This window comes from Oratosquilla oratoria, chromosome 9, assembly GCF_046742065.1.
Source record: "Oratosquilla oratoria isolate Oo_2021 chromosome 9, ASM4674206v1, whole genome shotgun sequence".
NCBI classification, from domain to species: domain Eukaryota; kingdom Metazoa; phylum Arthropoda; class Malacostraca; order Stomatopoda; family Squillidae; genus Oratosquilla; species Oratosquilla oratoria.
Window position 1 is genome coordinate 20,216,706 of NC_134785.1, and position 7,121 is coordinate 20,223,826.

A 7,121-nucleotide genomic window follows, 5' to 3' on the forward strand; every position below is an offset into this window, starting at 1 on the left:
CACTCAAGGTCAATTAAATGACTTGACTAGAGATCTTGGTCTTTCTAAAGAGAACGCACAACTTCTTACATCCCGTCTTAGTGAGAGCAACCTCCTCTCTCAAGAAACTACATACTTTTGGTTCAGAAATAGAGATGAAGAGTTTCGAAAGTTCTTTGCAGTTGATTCTTGCAGCTCTTTGGTGTATTGCAATGATGTAAAAGGTTTAATTGAGGCACTTGGCGTTCCTTACCAACCAAGTGAATGGAGGCTCTTTATTGATTCTTCTAGCAGAAGCTTGAAGGCAGTACTCTTAAATATTGGCAATAAAATGGCATCTGTACCTATTGGCCAATCAGTTCAGTTAACAGAAAGCTACAAAAATATGAAAGTATTGATTAATACAATCAAGTACTCTAACCACAACTGGTTAATATGTGGTGATCTCAAGGTAAGATATATTTTACTTTATTGAACTTGTTAAATATTTCAAGGAATGTTTGTTTCTAAATACCAATGACAGAAGGATATTATACACATATTAGTTTCTCCCTACCCCTAATAAACTTAGTGAAAATTGCCTATGCAAAAAATAGAAGTTCTTAGAAACCATGTACATCAATATGCATCAATATGTTTTCTTTCAGGTTGTGTGCCTTCTTCTTGGGATGCAAGGAGGCTACACAAAATATCCATGCTTCATGTGCTTATGGGATAGCTGGGCGGATAGTCTTCACTATAAGCAAAAAGACTGGCCATCTCGAGAGGCATTCCAAATTGGCTGCCACAATGTAGTAGCTCAACCTCTAGTCCCTCCCAAAAATGTTTTACTGCCTCCTCTTCATATAAAGCTTGGCCTGATGAAGAACTTTGTCAAAGCACTGAATAAAGAAGGCCAAGCTTTTAAGTATCTACTGCAAAAATTCCCACAGATCAGTGATGCCAAGCTCCATGCAGGCATATTTGATGGTCCCCAAATTAGAACTCTGTTAAAGCCAAGCATTTTTACACCAATATGGAAGCCAGTGAACAAGAAGCATGGCGAGCGTTTAGTAAAGTAATCGACGGTTTTCTGGGAAATAAAAGAAGCTCAGAATATATCTCACATGTAAATGAGCTTATGAAAAGCTTCGAAAAAATGGGAGCTCGCATGTCGATAAAAATGCATTTTCTCCAGTCACATCTTGACTATTTTCCGGCAAACTGTGGAGATTATAGCGAGGAACAAGGAGAAAGATTTCACCAAGACATAAAGACGATGGAGACAAGATATCAAGGACGCTGGGACATCAACATGTTAGCTGACTATTGCTGGTGTCTTAAACGCGACGAACCAACATCGCTTCACAAGCGGAAGTCATCAAGGACTTCTTTTCTTGGAAAATAGTTTCTTTGCACTCCTGGGTAAGCTCATAAGTAGTCTGTAAGTTTAAAATTAATTAAAAGAAAGTCGAATTGAGTCAGTATTATTTTTATTACAAGTAATTGTAATTTATTAAATAACTTTTATATAAATAAGGGATTTTTTCAAAAATGGCCCTTTTCTAAAAAGAATAGTGCGCTGTATCTCAAAACCCAGACCTGATTGAGCAAAATGAATGTCATATTTCAATTTAGGAGAACAATTTCGTTAGGAATCACCAAAGAAAACCGCAGGAACAGAATGTTTTTTTTCAAACGCAGGCCTGTGTAATGATAATGATAATGATAATAATAATAATAATAATAATAATAATAATAATAATAATAATAATAATAATAATAATAATAATAATAATAATAATAATAATAATAATAATAATAATAATAATAATAATAATAATAATAATAATAATAATAATAATAATAATAATAATAATAATAATAATAATAATAATAATAATAATAATAATAATAGGCGTCCTAAGTTACTTTCCAGGATGAGCAACAGTACTGTATAAATGGACTTGATCATGAGTGATGACGACTACGAGACTAAGAACATAGCAGCGGGATAAAGGAAACATATCAATTTCAGTGAGCCAAGTGGATCGGGGAACGGACAACACGAAGTGACCAGTGACATAGGTAAGAAAGAGCGTAAAACACCAGGATATCAGGAGGAAAATATACAACACAAGCGGCAAGAACAATGGAACAGTGAAAGAAGACCAAAACTATATTTCCCTACAGCCTACGCAGAACTAAACCTGGAAAAGAAAATCAAGAGGAACTGCAGATTATTCAAAAGACATCCCCAATTTGAGGAGTTGTTTATGGAAGGGAAGAATAGGCCACACATTTAACAAGTCATGGCTTTGAAAATATAAAGATGGTGGCTCCAGACACAACCGAAAATCTAAAAAAAAATTGTAATTTTCAATTTTCCCAACAAATTATAGACCAGTGTACCTAACGAGTACAATAGATAAAATTTGTGAGTCATCAAAGATAGATGGACAAAATATCTGGAGGAGAACAATATACTGATCCCGAGCCAATTTGGATTCAGACAGGGAAGATCATGTACCATTAATTTGATTTGTTTCTATTCAAGATTGATAGATATATTGCAAGAAAGGGATGGCTAGGCAGACTGTGCATTCCTGGACTTACAAAAGGCATTTGATAATGTATCACACAGAAAATTGCTATATAAATTGGAAACAATAGGAGGCATACATGGAAAACTATTGAATTGGATGGGGGATTTCCTACATGGAAAAAAATGACAGTAGTGCTCAGAGACAAATATTCAGAATGGGGAGAAATGAGAAATGGCGTCCCAAATGGGTCAGTACTAGCTCCAATACTGTTTTCTATACTGTATATGTGAATGACATGGACAAAAGTATTTAATGCTACATGAGCTTCTTTGGAGGTGATGCAAAGTTATTAAAGAGAATAAGATCCGAAATAGACTGTGAGTCATTTGAGTGATCTGAACAAAGTCTCAAGAGTGGAACAAGAGATGGGAAGTAGATTTCAGCATCAAGAACTGCAGTATAATCGAATTTGGAAAAAGCAAGAACAGAATATCAGGACAGTATAAAATTAATGAAAAAGAAGTAAAGAAAGTAAATTCAGAAAGGGACCTAGGAGTAATCATCAACAAAGACAGGTCACCAAATAAACTTATAAATAAAATAGTCAGAGAAACATACAATTTGTTGAAATCAATAAAGGTGGCTTTAAAATACCTGGATAAGGAAATGATAAAAAAAAAAATACAAACACTGGAATATGTAGCGCTGATATGGTCACCCAATACAAAAAAGAATATAATACACCCGTCTGGGGTATTGGATGCATGTTGTTATGGCACAGTAGCATGTATGCAGTTGATACTTTAGGGTCTATATGGGGCGCCCCTATGGACCAGAGTCACACATAATATTGTCTGTGATAGAGGAGGACTCTGCTCACAGAGAAATGATGAAACTTTTATTATACTGCTACTGTCCCTCTGTTATGCTGTCCCCAAACCCCTTGTCCTGTACAATTTCTCTGAATTTCATTTCCTTGTTTTGCCTACCTTGTGGTGTGTGTGTGTGTGTGGGGGGGGGAAGAATATTGCCACCAACTATTTCCACTTGGATCGTAAGAGGCGAGAAAAACGGGACGGGGATTGGGACCAGGCATCCTTCTCCCTGTAGCCCCATAGGGGGCATTCCTAAAAAAGGTAAAGGCATAAGAGGGTCTAGGAGTTTTCCAACCAGCACCTTAAAATTTGGGTCTTTTAATGTGCGTGGATGTGGTACAGATGAGAGTAAAAGGGAAGAGATAGGTAGTATGTTTGCGAGAAGAAAGATGGATGTGTTGGCCTTGAGTGAAACTAAGTTGAGAGGGAAGTGCGAGTGTGAGTTTGGGAGTGTAATTGGGAGGTATTCAGGAGTGAAGAGAGGGAGAGAAGGGGTGGCTATACTAGTAATTGAAGAGATAGGTATACGTGTAGTGGAGTGGAAGGAGGTTTCCTCAAGGATAATGTGGATGAAGGTGCAACTGGGAAAGGAGATGTGGGTTTTTGTAAGTGCATATGGGCCTGGTAATGAGAAGTGTAGAAGAAAGAGAGGCTTTTTGGATAGATTTAAATAAGTGCATAGAGAGATTAGGGAGGAACGTCAATGTAGTCATACTGGGAGACCTTAATGCTAAGGTAGGAAATGAAGCAATTGATGGAGTGGTTAGGAAATGTGGAGTTCCAGGAAAGAATCGTAGTGGAGAGTTGATGGTGGAGATATGTCAAGTAAGAGAGTTGATGATAGCAAATACAATATTTGGGAAGAAAGTCAAGCATAAGTACACATGGGAGAGAGTGGTGGATGGAAGGGTGGTAGATAGAGCATTAATGGACTATGCAGTGGTAGAAGAGTTAAATACCTGGATAACGAAATTATCAAAAAAATATTACAAACACTGATAAGGCCAAAACTGGAATACCCAGCACTGATATGGTTACCCGGTACAAAAAAAGAATATAAGAAAATTAGAAAGAATACAAAGAGCAATGACAAAGATGGACCTAACACTTTCAAACCTGACATATGAACAAAGACTGGCCGAAATGGAATTGCCGACCCTAGAACAAAAAAGAGAACGAGGGGACCTACTAACCATCTACAGAATTATGAAAGGAAAAGAATGCCTTAATAGGGAGGACTTATTAAAGTGGGACAGAGGAAAACAAGAGGACATGCAATGAAACTCAAAAAGGCAAACTACAGAAGAGACCTGAAAAAGAACAGCTTCCCACACAGTGATAGATATATGAAACAAATTGGATGAAAAAATAGTGTGTGCAAACACATTACAAGAAGTTAAGAACAAACTTGATCTTGCGAGATACAAAAAAGGGTCACCATGAGCATAGCTCCCTTTCCTGTAAAATACAATTAGGTACAACTAGGTAAATACACGCAATACATGAAAGTTTAAAACTAACGTCCAACATAGGAAAATCATTATATTTATTTGTAGATAGTCAGAGTGTATTACTTGTACTTAATTCAAAATTCCTTAGTGATGACAGCCATGTTTTTAAGTGTAATAAAAAGTTAATCAAGGACATGAAATCCATTAAAATCAATCTAACTTTTGTATGGATACTATCGCACTTTGGAATATATATGAATGATGTCGCTGACGATTTGGCCAAAAAAGGAACAGTCATAGAGAAAGGCATCATTGATATCAAAAGTGTCCCAAGTAAGGAAGAAATAAAACTGAAAACGAGAAAACAAGGAGACACTTGGGACCAGTCTCCCTATTACTGACCAAACACAACCAAGGACAGTTTTTGCTCAAATGTACAATTTGAATTTCATGAAAAAAAAAACAAAAAAAAACATATGGTTGAGCAAAAACCGTCCTTGGTCGGGTTTGGTCGGTTATGGTCAGTAATTAGTGAGACACCTTGGGACCTAAAAAGAAAAAAAAAATGCAAAAGGAAGTAAAATTTTGTTACACTATACGTATGCAACTGAAAACTGTAATTTCACATATGGACGGTACAACTGCACGTATGAGAAAACATTGTGATGAGATTAAGGTTAGGGTATAAATATCGCTGGGAATAAATATTATCTAAAAACACTGGTGGGATTGTATGTAAACTGTTACGAAAATAAATGCCACTCATTACAACACCACGTAATGGAATGCACAGAACGATGTGAACTTGGAAATGATGATATGAAAGAATGTTCCTTACAAGTAACAAGTATCTTGTATGATGACAAAAGAAAAGATTAAAACTCTCTCAAACAAAATGAAGTTATGAGACATGATTATGTATCATAACAAACAAATATATTCAATATTGTTTTTAAAGGTGCAACATTTCATTTTAGTTGAGTGGGTGCACTAGCAAGCTGTGCACCCTTTCGCTGTAATTATGAATTATGTTAATAAACACTAATAATAGTAACTTACTTGATCAAGCCCTGCTGTCTTGTTTACTTCCTGTCGTTTCAATGTACGGTTACACCATTACAAGGCGTTTTGCTGCATCGCATGTTATCAACCAATTTTCCGCTGCATTGTTCGTTTCCCTACACTGGTAAGAAGAAACTTTATTTTGATTATAAAAATATGTATCCAATATGTAGGTGGAAATGAAACATGACATTGCAATCAATGCACACGCATGCACACGATGCATGAGTAACTTGTAAAAAGCATGCGTCCATAAATTCAAATTCAAATAGTAGTACCTGGAGTACTTTGTGACTGCGGCCCTCCACACTGCACTTTTACACTCAGCATCAGACCATGGCCATTTGCATTTTTAAAATTCATGTTGCACATGTTCCTTCCTAACAGTTTTGTATTATTTTAACTATCAATTATTTTAATTATTAATATTTATATGAATATGAGCTTCTTTATTAAACATATTTTTTCTATTGCTTAGGGCCTACAGAAAAGCGCTGTTGGATGGCCTTGGGGCACGTGCAGTTGTGCATATTGCAAAATCACGTATTTTGTTTGGTTTCAATAAACATAATTGTAATTTGATAAGCCGCACCTATGTCATGAGCTTACTCTTTGCGCTAAATGTGAGCCCTGACAACATAAGTGGAATCCTGCAACCTGATTGCTTCGAGCTTTAAACGGAATATTTTGAATTTTGAAGTTTTTATTAATAAACCAAAACACTTGCAGTTCAACCGATTGTGTTTCCAGGGTCTGACGACGCGACCCGAGACTAGAGGAAGACCCTGGGTACTACGAGGTTGATACCCCAGGGCAATGGCCAGGAATTAAATTTTGGGAGCTAATCATGCTTTTTTTTTTAGGGGGGGAGCTGCCGTTGTACTGTACATACACAACTCGTGGTGCAGTTGGTAGAGTTCCCAGCTACCACTACGGAGTTCCGGGTTCGAATCCCGCCCAGGGCTGATATAATTTCAGTATCGATGCGCTGTGGGTTGTTACTCCAACTCTCGTGGGCGGGGAGTTGTGTGTGTGTGTGTGTGTGTGTGTGTGTGTGTGTGTGTGTGTGTGTGTGTGTGTGTGTGTGTGTGTGTGTGTGTGTGTGTGTGTGTGTGTGTGTGTGTGTGTGTGTGTGTGTGTGTGTGTGTGTGTGTGTGTGTGTGTGTGTGTGTGTGTGTGTGTATTTACCTAGTTGTATTTTACGGGAAGGGGAGCTATGCTCGTGGTGT